The sequence below is a fragment of the Wyeomyia smithii genome, chromosome 1, assembly GCF_029784165.1.
Source record: "Wyeomyia smithii strain HCP4-BCI-WySm-NY-G18 chromosome 1, ASM2978416v1, whole genome shotgun sequence".
NCBI classification, from domain to species: domain Eukaryota; kingdom Metazoa; phylum Arthropoda; class Insecta; order Diptera; family Culicidae; genus Wyeomyia; species Wyeomyia smithii.
The window spans coordinates 187,175,801-187,193,835 of NC_073694.1; the positions used below are offsets into that span (position 1 = coordinate 187,175,801).

At 37.5% G+C, this 18,035-nt stretch overlaps 1 protein-coding gene across 2 annotated transcripts in view; it reads left to right on the forward strand.

Moving 5' to 3' along the window:
• LOC129719321 (protein sidekick-2-like) overlaps positions 1-18,035 on the forward strand; it is a 311,872-nt gene that overhangs the window by 258,721 nt on the left and 35,116 nt on the right. The window lies entirely within an intron of this gene.

Consider the following 18,035-nt stretch of genomic DNA (forward strand, 5'->3'; position numbering starts at 1 on the left):
TTTGCATACAATTCTTGTGATTTTTTTCTGTGTAAAGACATCACTTCGACCAGAAACATTGATCTTTTGTAATATCGCTCGTGTGTTTGCTGTATTCCGCACTTCTATTATTAGCAACATCACTATTGAAAGTAAGTGATATGAATCAAATACCTTATAATACCAATATAGTTCACCCCATATGATTTCGAGAAGACGCATAGGGGACACCCCCTCTTGTGGTGAAAAAGGTAACTAAACTCATTGCACAGTGGTACAGTAACGCAATTTAGAAGGACATGAGCTTTTTGATGTGATTTTGTGGTTTTAAAGCAAAAGCTTCTTCTGAGGCGTTGTTTCTTGTACTTAGTCTTTTATTTATGTGCAAATGAAAATTCGGGTGGCCCTAAAATCAACGAAACGAAATAAAATAACTTTGCAGAAATAATTGTATACACATTTCGGCAAAGTTGTAAATCAACTGTTTTTTTTTTTAATTTTTTTATTTCGCCGATTGTAGGACCACCCTAATTTCCATTTGCACATAAGTAAAGGACTAGCTATAAGAAACAACTTCTTAGGAGAAACTTGGACTTTAAAATAAAAAAATCGCATCGAAAACCTCATGTCCGCCTAAATTGCCTTACAGTACCACTGTGCATTGTTGTTGCATTTCTGTGAGCGTATGACACATTCTTACACACGAAACTGAAAATACTCAATTTTAGACTTAGTTGACTCAATATCATATTTTACAGAAAAAAATCACAAAAGGGTTGTGTGCAAAGCCACGACCGCAAGGTTAAAGTAGAATACTTTTACAAGAAAGATAACCCGGCTGCTTGCGTGTCAATTATTTTGAAATCGTATTTGTTTCGTATATACCGCTTGTTAAGCACAGTATCAACAAATCGTAATAAACATCACATTGCTGTGCATTTGCAGCAGCATCAAACCTCAGTTGCAGTTTATTAATAACCATTCATTATGCTCTTCCAAAAACATTTAGTAGCCTTGAAAAAGGCCGATTGCAGTAATTGAATTTTAATTCAATTATTGCCTAAATGCTTCATGATTAGATATACCCGCTGCAACTGCTACGCTATCCGTAGCCATGCCACAGTTGATGATGATGATGATGATGGTCCCGCCACATACCCCTACAAAGGTTTGAACTGGACGATTTATCTATAGACAAATAATGTAGTCACATTTAAATCAGTTATACAAAAAAAAAACGAACTGATTTTACCTCCAGATATAAACTTCTTCAAAAACTGTTTACTTGATTCACATCGGTAAAAATGTGAAGAGCTATAGAGCTACACAAAACTAGCACAGGGTTTTCCTGACCTTCAGCCAGACTAACCACAACTACTTCATGATTTTTCTCTAAGCGTGGTTAAAGAATCCATTTATGTCTGAATTCCGCGCGCGAGGCTCAAACTTATGTAGTCACTTTCTATTATTTTTTAAAGCTACAACAATATAAAGGTAAAAATCCATCATCACCACCGTGACGAACACAGTAGTTTTTGTTAATTCATTACTTATTAAAAAAGATCTAATATAAAATATGAATAAAATTTTACAACACAATCAGATCCGTTCGTAAAAACTTCGTCAGTTACATGCTTCAATAAAACAATAAATAAATAGATAGGTCCAAAAATTAATAGTTCATCCAAAATAAATCCGTTGTTTAAACTTCGTCAGATAAACTCTCGTCATTTTATAAAAGTTTTAATTTTCGTTCTGTACAACAGAAACTTTCACGTGTGAAATACATTGTCTCTTGAACTCCGCAAGCGTTGGTGCACGTTTAACATGTCTTGGCATCGAATTGAAAAAAATTATACCTGTATAAAACAATGAAATTTGTGAAGCTCTTGTTAGAAAGAAAGGTGTTCTTATTTCATCCGCGTTTCTAGTGTTATATCTATGAAAATCTCTTCCTATTACAATTCGATCACACAAATATTGAGGTTGCAAACCATTAACTATTTTAAAAATGAACACCATAGACAAATAAACAATTCGTTGCTTCACGGATAACCATTGCAAAGCGTCCAACATAAAAGCAGAGAAAGTCAATCTATCACAATTTAAAATCAAAAATCAAAGAGTTGTGGCCGCTATACGCTACCATCGGTATCCGCTGCCCCTGCATCAGCTGGCCCAGCTGCTATCGATGCTGAGATCCGCTGCAACTAGTGCGCTATCCACTGCTGTGACCGCTATCCGCTATCGCTGGTATCCACTGCATTGCTACAGCTGCTACTAAGGGATGACTGCTGTTGTCGCTGTCTAGAACTGTAATGAGCGGCTTCGGCTGAAACAGGCTCTTATATAGGCCAAATAGCATATTTTAAATTGCAAGGTATATGATTCTGTCGACCGTGCTTGGGAAGCAATCATATAACGACCAGTCAGAAGTCGAATTTTTCGTTTTGACAAGGCTTGACTATTTTCTATAGTACAATAGTTTGAATAATAAAATTACAAATATTTTCATGTGGGAAGAATCTTAGAAGATTTTCCAATCTATTGCTGCAAGAACGAAGGAAATCCATCGAATACTAACCGATTTATTAGCATTTGAAATTGGACATATTTTTCACTTTTTTCGGTTTAAGATTTTCATTTCTCATCCCTATGTAGCCGAACTTCCTGAGAGAAGTATTCTACTTCAAAATGACAAATCATGTGAAAAATCGCATATTACAGATTGCGTACGTAATTCCGGACTAGAAAAGATAAAATGAGGAACCTGCGACTCTAGTTGAATCTTCTATATAATATGCTTGTATTTAACAACGAATTACCTGGTTGTACTGAGATTCGAGCCCGCAATCTTCCGCTCTGTACCAATTAGTAGAAAATACATGGCTAGTTTGTGCTTGATTCAATATTAAATGTCAAATACTCAAAACACCCGCAACGAAGAATTCTTCTAAAACTAATGTTGTGAAATAAATTACTAGAACTTTCTTAACCTCAATAATGAACTTTGAGTACTTTATGCGAACAATATACCTGCATACTTTTTCCTGCGTGCTCGAACATTGCTGCATATACTTTCACAGCTCCTTAAGGGATTTTATTAGCGCTCCAATATTGCGGAGTAATGATTTTTTGTCGACTAGTTTGAAACGTTTGTACCAGCAAATAATTGTAAGGTTTATGTATTTCTTGAGTATGTGGTTGTATCTCGACCATATTTACTTTTTAAAAGTCGTGTGAAACTTTCACTTGTAAATTCCTTGTTTCTACAATGGTGAATATATGTACACTGCGATCGCTTTTTACGCGGGTTGTTTTTATGCGTTTTTTTCAAACTTGACATCTTCACAATAACGCGAATTATTTTTACTCGATTCGGAAGATTATTTGTATGCGGTATTAAATAAGTTTAGTTTAGATATATTATCGAATCTAATCTTTTAAATGCGGTACAACCAACCACGTAAAAAGCAACCCCAGTGTATACTATTGTTTTAAGCTTTCACTTTCTTGGCGTAAATTAATAATGCGATATATTTTTTTAATTTTCAAAATTCTTAAAATAAAAAGAAAACAATTATGACAAATCTTCCATACTCACAATTTGACATCTACTCATTCGAGTAACACTTTTTTAAACATTCATTATATTCACTTGACCTGAAGAACAGATTAGATGTACAAGTCACCTATTTTGTCATAAGAAGCGACAATTGGTTTATCTCCACGATAATAAGAAAATCCACGAGACAGTTGTGATCAGCTGATTACAGTTCAGGTCGTTACTTCGATAGAACCCCGATCGGGGAAGCGCGAAAAACAAATATCCAATCGATTGCTCCAGTATCACGAGAATAGCCATCCTTAACACAACAATAAAATACCACTCTTGATATTTTTGCAGACAAGATTTTGTGTTCGGTTCTGTTTTGGGTTTGAGATTGCAAAAACAATAACACAAACAAACGTACCAACCGGGAAACGTCACCCATGTACTGCCTCATACATAAGCGAACTTTATTCTCATTATAAAAGTCAAAATATACTTATATATTTTCAGTGTACCTATTTGTGTAATTTTATTGCCAAAAGTGATTCTTTTTCGAATGTACTGTAGAACAAAATCAGAAGTGGCGCTCCTAGCGGTCGAAAACGGTAACTAGCGCTTCTGTCATCTTCAATGTGTCCTCATGATTTCACGTAAGTGAGCTATATTGGTTTTATAAGATATTTGTACGAATATTAAAATTCGTGTTTGTGTGTATGCCCTTCCATTTAAGGCTAACTATTCCGAGCCTCGCTGCCCCAGGCCAATATTATCGCCAATTACAATTCCCCGGAGAGTTTTCAACTGAATGGCCCTCTGGCCAGTTTTATTGTGAGATGGATTTAATTTTGCCAAGAGGTATTTATCGATGTATTGTAGAATTCAACGTGAAGGAAGGGCTAATTGTGGGGGAGCCTGAGAATAAACCCATGCATAAAAGTCCGTTGACATCGAACGGCCCTGATTCAACTTAGATTCGAACCCACGACCACCCGCTAGTCAAAGCGAACTCTGTAACCTTGCGGCTTCGAAACTTCCCTTCAGCTCAGATAGTTTGGGGAGCTATATCCAACAGAGCAAAGTTACCATTGCTATTCATCGACAGGGATGTGAAAATTAATGAAGACTATTTCCTACAACACGCCAATAAAGACTATTTGCTGTCTTGTGTCAAGGAATTATTTAGAGAATGAAGATTCTGTTTTTAACAGGATTCAGTGCCAGCGCATAAAGCATTGGTTATTCACCAGTGATGCAACGAAAATTTACCATTTGTTTTATCTGCACCCCTGAATAGCCCGCTCTCGATTTAATTCCATTGGGCTTCAGTATTTGGGGCTAAATACTAGGAAGTAAAACACATGACTTTGAATACTTTTATGAAACGTTTGGCGAGAATCTGGGATGAAATATCACTCCAAGTCGTGTGAGCGGTATGTGATAATTTTTAGGGCATTTGCGGGCCGTAACCAAATGCAAAAGTGAATGATTCGAATTGAACTGACTCAACTGTAACTTTACTACTTTACCATCAGAATAAAAGAAAAAAAGAGAAGAAAAATTCATCTGTTTTAATTTTATGTTTTAATTTTTATGGCATTTTATGGCAAAATTAGTCAGGTTGTTCGTAAAACATCAATAATTCGCTGGCGAAAAGCGTTGATCGGCATATTGAAGTCAAATAACTCATAAAACTCATTAAAGCGGCGATATATGGCGCGAATCGGATCGTGGGAACCATTAAGTCGACTGCGCGGCTCCAAATAAAGAAAGTTTCTGTGACGCAGCGGTCTTTCAGGAGCGTATAAATTGAGCTGGGTGAAAATACTTGGGCAGTCGATGTGGCCAGTCAATAGTTTTGCAGCAAAGACGGCCTGTGCGATCTGTCGTCGATGTTCTAATGGTTGAATACCAAGAAGTCGGCAGCAGTTTTCGTATGGTGGTAGGTTCTGTGGATCCCGCCAAGGGAGAAAGCGAAGAGCAGAGCAAATGAATTTTTTCTGCACCATTTCCATTCTATGTGACCAATTTGCATGGAAAGGACTCCATACCACAGAACTGGTCTCTAGGATTGATCTCACGAGGGAACAGTACAATGATTTGAAGCATAACGGATCACGAAATTCATCAGCAATCTTGAATATAAACCCAAGTTGTCGGTTTGCCTTAGCGATAATGCTGTCATAATGGGTTTTAAATGTCAGTTCGTGGTCCAAAATTACTCCGAGATCTTTTACACACTCCACACGGAGAAGATGCTGATTTTCTATAGAATATGTAAATTCGATTTGCGTACGCTTCCTATTAAGAGATTTAATTTATTAAGAGAGATTTATTAAGAGATTGTGTTGCATTTATCTATGCTTAGCGTTAAGCAGTTCGTTACACACCAACTCACAAACGTGTCCAGGTAGTTCTGTAGCTCCATGCAAACACGCAAACACTTAATTCTTTTAAACAGTTTCGTGTCGTCAGCATAAAACAGCCGGCAGCCTGGTGGCAACAGAAGAGCAGCATCGTTGATAAAGAAAGAGAAGATAAGCGGTCAGAAGCGGTATCACATTCACTGTGACACCCTGTATAATAAGAAAGTACGAGCAATGAATATCTCATTCCGCGTTGACGACCAGCTGAGGCGGGTAGATGAAGCGTAGCACTGGCGACCATGGCTCAAAGTATATCATTTTGTTTGTGAATGTATTATTTTGTTTTGCGGCTGCTTCCCAAAAACCCCAGACATGGTACGGTAAACAATCGACCGCATAATTCCCTACCTAACTCCAATTAAGGGTGCTAAATTTTCATTTTTACCTACTACAAATAAAAAAAAAAAAACAGGATTTACGCTTTGCTCTTTACCAGTCCACATAAGCACTGAGGAAGACTGTACGTCACAGTCGAAATATATATTTGCGGACTGAATTTCAATATTTATTTCCAAAAAAATTAGTAGAGTATAACGGAAACCGATAACTATTTCTTTGATTGATCTCAATCACTCTGCTAAGACGCTCGTTATAGATTTTCTAGATTTGCGGCTTTTATTTCCGCAGTGTCGTGCTCAGATTAGTATCAGTTTATTTGTTTATTTGCTGTTTAACAGCATTCTTGAAATAAAAGGCGTACACAAAAATGCGTGTGAGGTCTGCTTCAGAGTTGTCGGCCTCTATTCGGGTCTCAGCTAAGTAAGTTCTTTACCGGTCGCTCATCCACTACGTGGTACGTGGCCAGTCCACTATAACCTACCGTGTTTCATCAGCTTGACTCCTTTGCACACCCGCCCTTTGTACAGCACCATCCAAGGCTATTCGTTCGAGAGCCCCTACCTTGCTTCAGATCATCCAACGTTACCAACGTGTTTGAGACTCCACCCGCTGTCATAACGCTTGATGCGAAACCATCAAGAGTCACCAGGCTTAGCTTAAAACTTTTGTGGGAAACCATTTTCAAGCATAATCTGCCACAACTCGTTGCGTTTCACTGAATCGTACGTAGTTTCCAAATCTATAAATAGATGATGAGTCTACAAGATGCTTAAACTTTCCGACGATCTTTATAATAGTGAACATCTGGTCCGCGGTAGATTGTTCCGTCCTAAAAATAAACCAACGAAGGCTGCCTCGATAGTTGCAACAGTAGAGTTTCGGTCCCTTCCTGAAGATAGAAAACATGAGTCCTTCTAACCAGTCCGCAGGTAGTTTTTTCTTAGTCCAAACCCTCAGGAAAATCTGGTTAATTGCTTTATACAGTACGTAGTTCTTCAGCTCTCCACCACCTTTTTTCACCTCGTACAAAGTTAGCGGATCCACAGCTTGTCCATCCTTCCCACTTTCTCTCCTGTTCTTCTCGAAGACTCTCTTAACTTCCTCATTCTTCAGCAACACTTCAAAGCAGTGACACCAAAACTATTTCGTTTAAGTCCTTAGGTTATAAAGATTCCTACGGATTTCTAAGTATTTCATAGAAGAGAAATAAATCCGTAGATCTATAGAAAAATCTGTAGATCTGGCAGGCCTGCTTCGAGATGTGTTGTTTCCAACGCCTAGATTCCTGCGGCTTTACCATCACTGTCATTACATGTGGCAGGAACTGGCACGGTCCGGTTCATGACTCCACTAATCACTCTATTGATGCTAGCTTCTCAGTATCTCTCGTCACAACCACCAAACCGACGATCTTAATGTCGTATTGTGGGTACTCTCCATACGTTTTCTCAAGGAGCCTAACTTCTTCTTTACATCGTAGGTTTTGTCGTTTGTCGGTGCGTACAGGTTGCTAAGATTGAAGAATCTGCTTTGATCCCACACACCACCCAATGTCACGCTTCATTTGGTTCCCTAGTAACACGAAACCCGTTCCACCCTGTCACCGGCACTGTAGTAGATGTGATACCTAAAAGAAGTTGCTCGATTTTTAGCCAATGCACCTCTTGTATGGCTGCTATCTCCAAATTCGTCTTCTGCATCTCTCTGGGCAAGACCCTCGCACGTGCCGGTTCGAGCAGAGTCCCAACATTCCAAGTACCAAGTTTCCAATTGGTGTTCCTTTTTCGCTTGCCTAGGTCTAAACTGATTGTTGAATTTGCATTATTCTCTGGTCTTGCGACGTGGCTGTTGTTTTAGGTGTAGCTGTTCCCACCGCCCGGTTCACCGATCTTTCCTAGGTTACGCCACACGCCAGCTTGGCTTCATCTCTAAAATTGCTCGTGGTTTCACCGACCCTTACTGTTTAAAAGCATTGTAGGGGAGAACCGTACAAGACGCACCAGTTGGGTAAGATGGCCCATGCTATTAATTCCCCAAAATACTTACACATGTGGCTTTTTATGACGAAATTCTTCGCTTGTCTCATAAAAACCCAGCTTCTCTAGAGTTTTCATAAAAAAGGTGTGCCATAATGACTAAAATACTCAAAAAACTGCGCAATTGGCTGTGGCTCTGTCCAACATGTAATTATTCATGAATTTTATTTAAGCTTTTATGATTAACTGACCAGTAAATAATACAAAAAGCTATGGTTCCCCTAACCTTTACACTTTTGGAGTTTATAATACTATGAGTATTTCAAATTATTTCACTAACTGTCGTCAACTTTTACCTAAAAACACCAAAATCAAAATTGGGGCAGGATGCACTATGAAGAGCTTGCAGGAGATTGGTTGACAATTTAGAGCATGTTCCATTATCTTTGATTTTACTTTCGAGACTTCAAGCGCTTCTCACTTCACGTGCTGATTTCTGCTAGTGGCATATAAGCCTACTGCTTTGGAGCATACTGACCTTTGTTGTGGTGCGTTTTGGTCACGGGCTTGTTTGGCGGCAATGGTAATTTTTACCAAAAAAGACATTGAAATCGAGTATTTTATAATAAACTTCGTCATGAACATATGATAAATAGATCCTGCAATCATCCTACACGTTCAATGTCGCTTTGAAATAATTTGAAGCGCTGTAAATCGCGAAAATGCTTAACTGGTGCGTTTTGTACAATCCTCCCCTATTGCTCGTTGGAATGGCCCACACTCGAATACGCAAGCATGGTTTGGTGCCCTAATCAATTGGTATGGACCATTCGTATTGAACATGTGCAGGAGAGGTTCATCCGTTTTGCATTGAGAAACCTGCCTTGGCGGGACCCGATTAACCTGCCTCCTTATCCTGAAGATTATAGCTTTCAACCATTCTTATGGATTTTTTCCGGAGAAACTCATTTAAGTCTCTGAAAAAAAAAGTAATGGCTAGGGGCACCAAAATTCACAGGAATGGTTAAATAGTTTCAATCTTGCATTTTTTTCCGGTTTGAGCTTCAATTATTTCCTGAAAGTTTCAAGATAATCCGACTTAAAATAAATTTTTGGCGAAAACTTTTATCTTATGCTTTTTTCCGAGTACAGGCCTTATAGTCTCAAAACTGCATTCTTATTGACAGACAAACATTCGTTGCAACCTTCCGTTGCATATAGTGAAAAAATATATTTTCCCGATGTTCATTCGCCGAAATAAAGTGTTGATGCTAGACACCTTGTTTCCCATGGGAGAAACAACAATGGCCGTATGGCAGTGAAATGAACAAACAATAAAAAAAGAGTAGCAATAAAGCTTTTTTTTCTTTGTGTAGATGACAGGGACAAAGCCAAAAAAGGACAAGTAGGAAAATCGGAAAAGAGAACTGTTTTCCTCCAGGATTGCAGTAGGTTGAGTTTAGGTAGAATTTGTTCAATAAAATTAATCTGATTCCGGCGGCGTTATTATCTTCGTACGAATGAGACTTATGTATGACAAGTCCCAGGTAACTTGGCCTTTGCAATCGTACTTTCGAAGGTCAATGTTTTACTTTTTTGACCAGTGAAAAAAAAAACATTTTTATGCCAAATGTCTACTTTTTTCAATCGACTTTCTGGAAGGCAGAAAGTTTTCGAACTGTAGGACTTTTTTAGAGAGTTGGTTTTGTTTTTCAAAAAAAGATTGATTTTGACAATTTCATGAATTTTTCAATCGGTCAAAAAAGTGAAACTTTTACTTCACATCACAAAGTCCGATTGAGCACAGGCCAATTTTTTTGAGGCAATAAACAACATGTACATGGTCAGTTTTTCAATATATGTCATAATATGTCACCATAATGACCTTCTATAGTAAAATGGGTAATAAACCCTGGACAACTTTGGGGTCTATTTCCTGCCAGATAGTATGGGTTGTACTACTAGTGCGCTGTGCCCAGCCATTCAGCAACCCACGGTTCGGTTCGATTTATCCTTTGTATAATCTTGTATTACATGTTCCCTTATTTCGGTTTTGTTATTCTGTCTATACCTTGATCAGGATACTATCTCATTTCTCTCAACATCCCTCGGATTCAGTTTTTGAGTCATTCCCAAAACATGCAATCGCATGGAAATGGTTTGGCGGGTAATTTCCAGAAAACCGATGTAAGCTGTTCCTGCATTTGGCATGGATCCTCATCGAGCATTTCTTTAAATTAGGCGTCTTCTGAGCTTTTGAACCAATCAGGGTGGGTTATTTTGCAATATTTTCGTAAACGTTTTTTCGCCTCAACCACCGTTATCTTTGAAATAAATAAGAAAAGTATCCTTTTTCAGAAACGATGATTGTTTGGCACAAAATCATACTTTTCTACACAACTAAAGGTATATAAATCCACAGTAAAATCCTCAACGTATCAAAGCGATTTCGTTACGATAGGTCTATGCTCACGTTTTTAATACCTCAACATCGACCAAAACTTACTGTTGGTGCCATTTATTAACAAACGCTGAGAACATGATTGCAGACCTAATAATTTTTATCATGCTCTCTGTAGGAACCAAGACAAACACAAAACAAAAAATCACAGGAGGGTTGTGTGCAAAGCTACGACCGCTAGGTTGAAGTAGAATATTTTTACAAGAAAGATAACCCGGTTGCTTGCGTGTCAGTCTTTGTTTCTAGTAAATAAACGAACGTAAATTTCTCGAACGTTGTGAAATGATATAACTGGAACAATAGGTGTGACTTAATTATTTTTAGTTATACCATTCTACAACGTTCGAAAAAATTTATTTCGTATGTCGTAATACTAATTACGAAAAATACATCTCATTTATTCTGGCCCCGCCTTTATTTTCAGTTCCTACAGATTTTTTCAGTTTCGTAATACGGATGTACAAAAACGATGTCTTGTGAACATTCTGTGGAGCCGGACCGATAGAGCTCTCATTGAGGCAACAAAATAACATGTATTGTGTCGTGTTGCGCCGCTTGGAAGAAGAAAAAGTTCCCGTCCCCGTGTCGCATGGATGCAGATTGTTGCGTGTTTGATATTGCCAATGGTAGACATGAGTATGAAGGTCGAAATTCTGCTGTGATGTCAAACTATAACCGTCTTCTTCAAGACGTTACATCTTTTTCATGGAGTGTTGTGAATTTTCTGAAACAGACTCAGCATCGTGAACAGAACGTGCCGAACTTTTCTGTTAAAAATCGGATTTGTTTCGTATATACCGCTTGTTAAGCACAGTATCAACAAATCGTAATGAACATCACACTGCTGTGCATTTGCAGCAGCATCAAACCTCAGTTGCAGTTTATTGATAACCATTCATTATGCTCTTCCAAATACATTTAGTAGCCTTGAAAAAGACCTATTGTTGCAATTGCAATTTTCATTCAATTATTGCATAAATGCTTCATGGTCAGATGTACCCGCTGCAACTGCTACGCTATCCGTAGCCATGCCACAGTTGTGGCCGCTTTACGCTGTCATTGGTGACGCTGCCCCTACATCAGCTGGCCCAGCAGCTTTCGATGCTGATTTTCGTCGAATTTTTCGTTTTGACAAGACTTGACTATTTTCAATAGTACAACAGTTTGAATAATAAAATCACAATTATCTTCATTTGGGAAGAATCTTAAAAGATTTTCCAATCTATTGCTGCAAGAACGAAGGAAATCCATCGAGTACTAACCGATTTATTAGCATTTGAAATTGGACATATTTTTCACTTTTTTCTGTTTTAGATTTTCATTTCACATCCCTATGTAGCCGAACCTTCTGAGAGAAGTATTCTACTTCAAAAACATGTTGCGGTTTAAAATCGGTTGCTAATTACAACCTTTGAGCTGCCCTAACATTGGGGGAATTGATGATGATGATGGTTCCACCTCATACCCCTACATCGGTTTGAGCTGGTCGATTTATCTAAGAAAGATATTATTTAAAGACATACAATGTAACCAGTAGGCAAACAAATAACGGACTGGTTATTAATACAGACATAGTAACCCTTCAAAAGAATACCAATAATTTGAAAATTAAAAAAAAACGATTTTACAATAACATCATTGATCCAAGGCTCATCCAAAACGTTTCCAACCCGAAAATTATCTGGATTTGGTTAGGAATCGAACCTAACATTTAGGAGCTTTAACTAATCAGAATTGGTTCTGGATAACGATCCAAAACTACGAGAGAGATCCTATGATACTATAGTTATCGATAACGAGCTATACAGTCCACAGGCAAACCCAAGCCTTTTCAGTTTTTTCTCCCAACCCTTTGTTTTAAATCGTGAAAACAGATAAATATTAAAAATCTTAATGAAAATATATATAATATTACAAACCAAAAAAGCAACTTATCAACCCGATATGCCTTTTGTTTCAATTTCAGGGGTTTAACCCTGATGTACTCAGTATCCAGATTGTCTATGTCAGTCTACGCGCGCGTGGCTCAAACATGTGTAGTCAACTCATTTTTTTTTTAACTCTACTATTTAATATTATTAGCTATATTCAAACAAAAATCCATCATCATCAATGAACATAATAACTTAGTGTACCAGATAAATTTGAAAAAAAAAATATACTTAAATATTACAATCTTCTTTATTAATTAACAAAAAATTCGTTGAAATCTGTCTACAAAACAGATTTTATGTGTGAAATACAAAGCCTTTTAAACTCCGCCATTGTTGCAGCACGTTTCACTTGTCTGGGCATCGAATTGAATATGTTAATTCCTTTATACAACAGAGAGTTCTGTGATCTACTAAATAAAAAGTGTGGTGTTCTAGCGTCTTCCGCGTTTCTAGTGTTGTACCTATGAAAATCACTTCCCCTATCAATTCGATCACAGAAATATCGAGGCAGCATATTATTAAAAATTTTATAAAGGAACACCATTGTCAAAAAATATACTCGTTGCTTCACAGAAAGCCATTGCAACGCGTCCAGCATGAAACTCGAGGAAGTGTATCTATTACATCTTAATATTAATCGCATTACTTTATTTTGTAACCGCTGTAATCTCAATATTTGTGTATTATTTGCAAGGAATAAGATGGATGAGCAAAAGTCTATATGTGGTGAAATGATTGACTTATACAACAAAATTTTACTACTAACAGTCAATTCATTTTTTAAACGGCACAGAATACCGTATTTTTTAGCCATTTTTCTGATGACGTTGTCAATGTGAGACTTGAAAGTTAACTTGTCATCAATGATTACTCCAAGATATTTTAACTCATTCACGCGATCATACGTCTCACCATTAATTGCAATATTTACGTCTGGTCTGGAGTTGGCCGAAGAAATAATCAAATATTTAGTTTTGCTAATGTTTAGCTTAAGTTGTTTAAAATTTAACCAATTCGCCAGATAATGTAAGTCTTGGTTTAAAAGTGTTTCAACATCATTTGGATTTTTAGCCGCAATGAACAGAACAGTGTCGTCGGCAAATAAATTACATCACAAAACCGTAAAACTCGCTTCATGTCATTAATATAAATTATAAACAAAATGGGCCCTAAAACACTTCCTTGCGGTACACCTAGTGTATTAGCAATGGAAACTGATTCAGAATCATAAAAACGAGTCTTCTGAGCTCTAGCACACAAATAGCTTTCAAACCATTTATATGCTGTCCCTACGATACCAAAGCGCTTTAATGTTTGCAACAATAAGGGCCTAGAAATTGTTTCAAAAGCGCGTTTTAGATCCAGAAACACCGCAAAAATAGGTTCTTTAGCCTCGATTTTCTCTTTCCATTTTGCTAACACCAAATTCAATGCAGACTCACAAGAGTGTCCCTCTCGATAACCTGATTGTTCTGGGATCAGCAAATCATTACTGTTTAAATAATGCATTAGCTGGCCTTTAACAATTAGTTCCAAAATTTTCTCTAATGTGTGCAGTATATTAATGGGACGGAACTCTTCGGCTTTATCCGTCCCAGTAATTTTGGGGATAGGAACCACAAGAGACTCCTTCCAAACTTCAGGCACGTGCCCTGTTTGTAAAGATTCGTTAACAAGGTCAAGCAGGTCGTGTCCAATTACATGAAAGCAATCTTGTATTACTTTTGCGTTGACATTGTCGATACCAGCCGATCTCTTCAAAGAGAAACAAATATCTTTCAACTCTGCAAAAGTAATAGGATGAAAACCATCAAATCTACAGTTATTATGGATCGGCTGTATTATCTCGTCAGGTTCATTGACCACATCAATACTTTGATTGATCGATTGAACACTTTCAACGAAATAACTGTTAAATTTATTTGCAATAACTCGCGCGGAGTTTTCCTCAATACCATTAAAAGTTATGCACTGTGATAATGTATTATAATGTATAATTTTTTTAAAGTTTTCCATAACTCTTTGCTGTTATTTTGATGTTGATCGATCTTCCGTTGTATATATGCACATCTAACCTTTTTCAAGGTGCGTGAATATATGTTTCGCGCCGCGGTGTACCTGTTCCAATCATCGTTATCATTACTTCTACAAAAAATTTTATAACATTTATCTCTTCTACGTTTTAAACGCACAAGATCTAAAGAGTACCGAATTTTGTAACTCAACAAATTTTTCAGAAACTAGATTCTTGGTACAGTCTTCCAACGTTTTGGTTAGAACAGCTGCTTTATTGTCCAAATCTCCAGTTATTGGATGAAAATTCAAACTTCTTGAAACAAGCTGAGACATTGCTTGTTTCGAATAACTATTCCAGCACTTTATTTTTACTTTATCCTCTCGGTTTTGATCGTTTTCAATTGAAATACAAATTGTCTCATGGTATGTTATTTTATAATCGGCCTCTGTGAAGGAATTAACATTATCAAAATTGGAGAACACATGATCAATCAAGGTACGAGAGTGTCTGGAAATTCTTGTAAATTGAAAAACTGTTTGTCTTAGATTGAAAAAACCGACTAATTGCTTTAATTGATTCGAGTTCGATCCACCAAGCCAATCAATATTGAAATCACCAGCAATTACGTTTAATTTATTCAAATCAACAAAATTTTCCCACCAGTTATCTAAAATTTCCAAAAAACGCTGGTCACTCGAACTGGGGGAATGGTAGACTATTCCAAAATTTCCCATCGTCATGCCTCTCTGAACTTATATTCCCAGGAACCAATTGTTTTCGACAGATTCGTTTGATAGAATGTTGAACTTGACTGATTCCTTGGCGTAAATAGCAACCCCACCAGTATATCTGGAATGTGAAAGGCAAAAAGCAACTTTATAACCCGGAATACTATATTGATCAAATGCATCAGCTTCCACTATGTGAGTTTCAGCCAGCAGTACTAACATTGGTCGTTTTTTTCCACAAGATGCCGCAAAGCAACATAATTCGTGGATAAACCAGCAATATTAAGATAAACTATTTCTAATTTCCTCTCACATTGCATTTTCTTCAGCTGCTATTTACTTGACAACATGTTGCTTTTTCTTTTTTCAAACAGTCTCCGAAAAACTGGACACTGCGAACTTGATGCTGGATGTTTCGCGTCCAAATTCATTTTTAACTCATTATTATGTTTTAAACAATTTACGCATTTATAATCAGTAGAAGCGCATTCCGATGTTTTGTGCTTTTCACTGCATTTAGAGCATGTCTCAGGATTAACACACTCTGTGCTTTTATGACCAAATTCGCCACATTTAAAGCAACGCAATACATTTATGGCCTCTCGTACAAAACACTTGTCCCACCCAATGCTTACTTTTCCAGCATTCATTAGGCAGTTATAAGTGTCTAGGTCAACTTCGATTATCACGTTAAACTTGTTATATTTGAAGCGTGAATTTTCATACTCGGCAATAACCTTTACTTCTTTAAAGCCGATGCTATCATTCTGACTTTTCAACAAGTCTATGAATTCATCGGAGGAATATCGATCACTCATTCCCACAATCTTCAACTTAGGCTTCGCGATTGTGGGAAAAAACAGCATTATATCGTTCACCTAGGTTGCTTTCAATGTCTTTTTTAACAACCTCAACATTATCCCCTACTGCACACTCTGCAATTATCGAGCCATTCTTACCGTTTCTAAAGTTCCTGATTTTGTGGATTTTTGGATCTAAAGTTTTTTTTCAAAAAACAGCTAGTATCTTCACTAGATTGAGAAGTCTCGACCGGTTTGATCACAATGACCGGCCGAGCCTTACGGTTTTCCTTTTTCTGTAATTTATTTGATATACTCCTAGTCGAACTCGCTGAAACATTCGCGTATGTTGGTAAACTTTCCGAAAAAACATCGTCATCACGTACTAGTAACATCTTTTTACTGGGGTTAGAGTTCGATTCAGAGTGAACCGTTCTCTCATTCCGACTCCTTTTTCTGTTCATTGGACCATTATTTCTATCGCGATCGGTATTTAAGACTATTTGGTTTTTGAAATCATCCAGCTTTCTGTCAACACTGGTCTCAATGTTTACCAGACTCTCACGAAGAGAATCGCTGACAGATTTCAAAATAGTCTCGATCGCGTTAGAAACAGCAACATTTATCTGGGTTTCAATTTTGTTTTGATTATTTGTGAGCGACTGAGAGACAGATGATAAGGCATCTCTCATCTTTGTCAATTCACTCAAAACATCATCTTTCCCACCGTCATCACAGGCTGATAAACACGAAACACATTTAAACACAATATTATCATTATCATTAACGACTTTCGCTGCTATTTTCGTAAGGGGCGTGCAAACTCTGTGGGACTGAGATTTGCATTTACCAACGCAAACAACCGGATCGTCGCTAATGCGAATGATATTACCACATTTGCCACAATCCATCTTACCGCTGCAAACAAGCCGAAGCTGCTGCAGACCAATACGCTGGACTCGTCCAGCAGCAACGGAGGGTAAAGGCAAATGAACAATGGAAAAACACAACAATGAAATTTCAAACAGCAGCCGTAGCGTCTATATAACATAGATGCGTTGGTCGGCGCTGGTATAAAATAAATCGATAAAAAAAACAGAATAAATTAAAAGCATTCAAAGACACTTCTACTTATCCGTTGAGATATCCAATTATGCGGTCGGATCACTAGCACTAGATCACCAAAAGCACTTGATTTCACACAAAAAAATAGCTTTTAAATCAGCACACTAGTGGTACACAAGCTACCATGCTCACCGTCATCATAGTAATTAAGATACACGGACAACATGCACTGTGGAAGCTATTTCACATTCAGTAAATTAGACGGGTGCGACAAATTTAAATTGCTAGGATGCAACACAGAATACTTGCTTGCGTTGACAAAAACTATTAACTTTCAATGACTTGTTTATTTGCCTTGGAAAAAGCATTTTGATTTCCGAAATTGGATATCCTGATGGCAATCTTCATGCTGCCCCAACACGGGGGGAATAATGGCTGTCTGGCGACACACGCTGAGAAAAACCGCGCTGCTCCTGAGACGTGGTGACCAACCACAGGGCTGGTGCTGCTGCTAAGGAAGGAAGACTGCTGTTGTCGCTGTCTATAACTATTATGAGCGGCTCCGGCTGAAACAGGCTCTTATATAGGCCAAATACCATGTTTTCAATTGCAAGGTATATGATCCTGTCGACCGTGCTTGGGAAGCAAGCATATAACGACCAATCAGAGGTCGAATTTTTCGTTTTGACAAGGCTTGACTATTTTCAATAGTACAATAGTGTGAATAATAAAATTACAATTATCTTATTTTGGGAAGAAT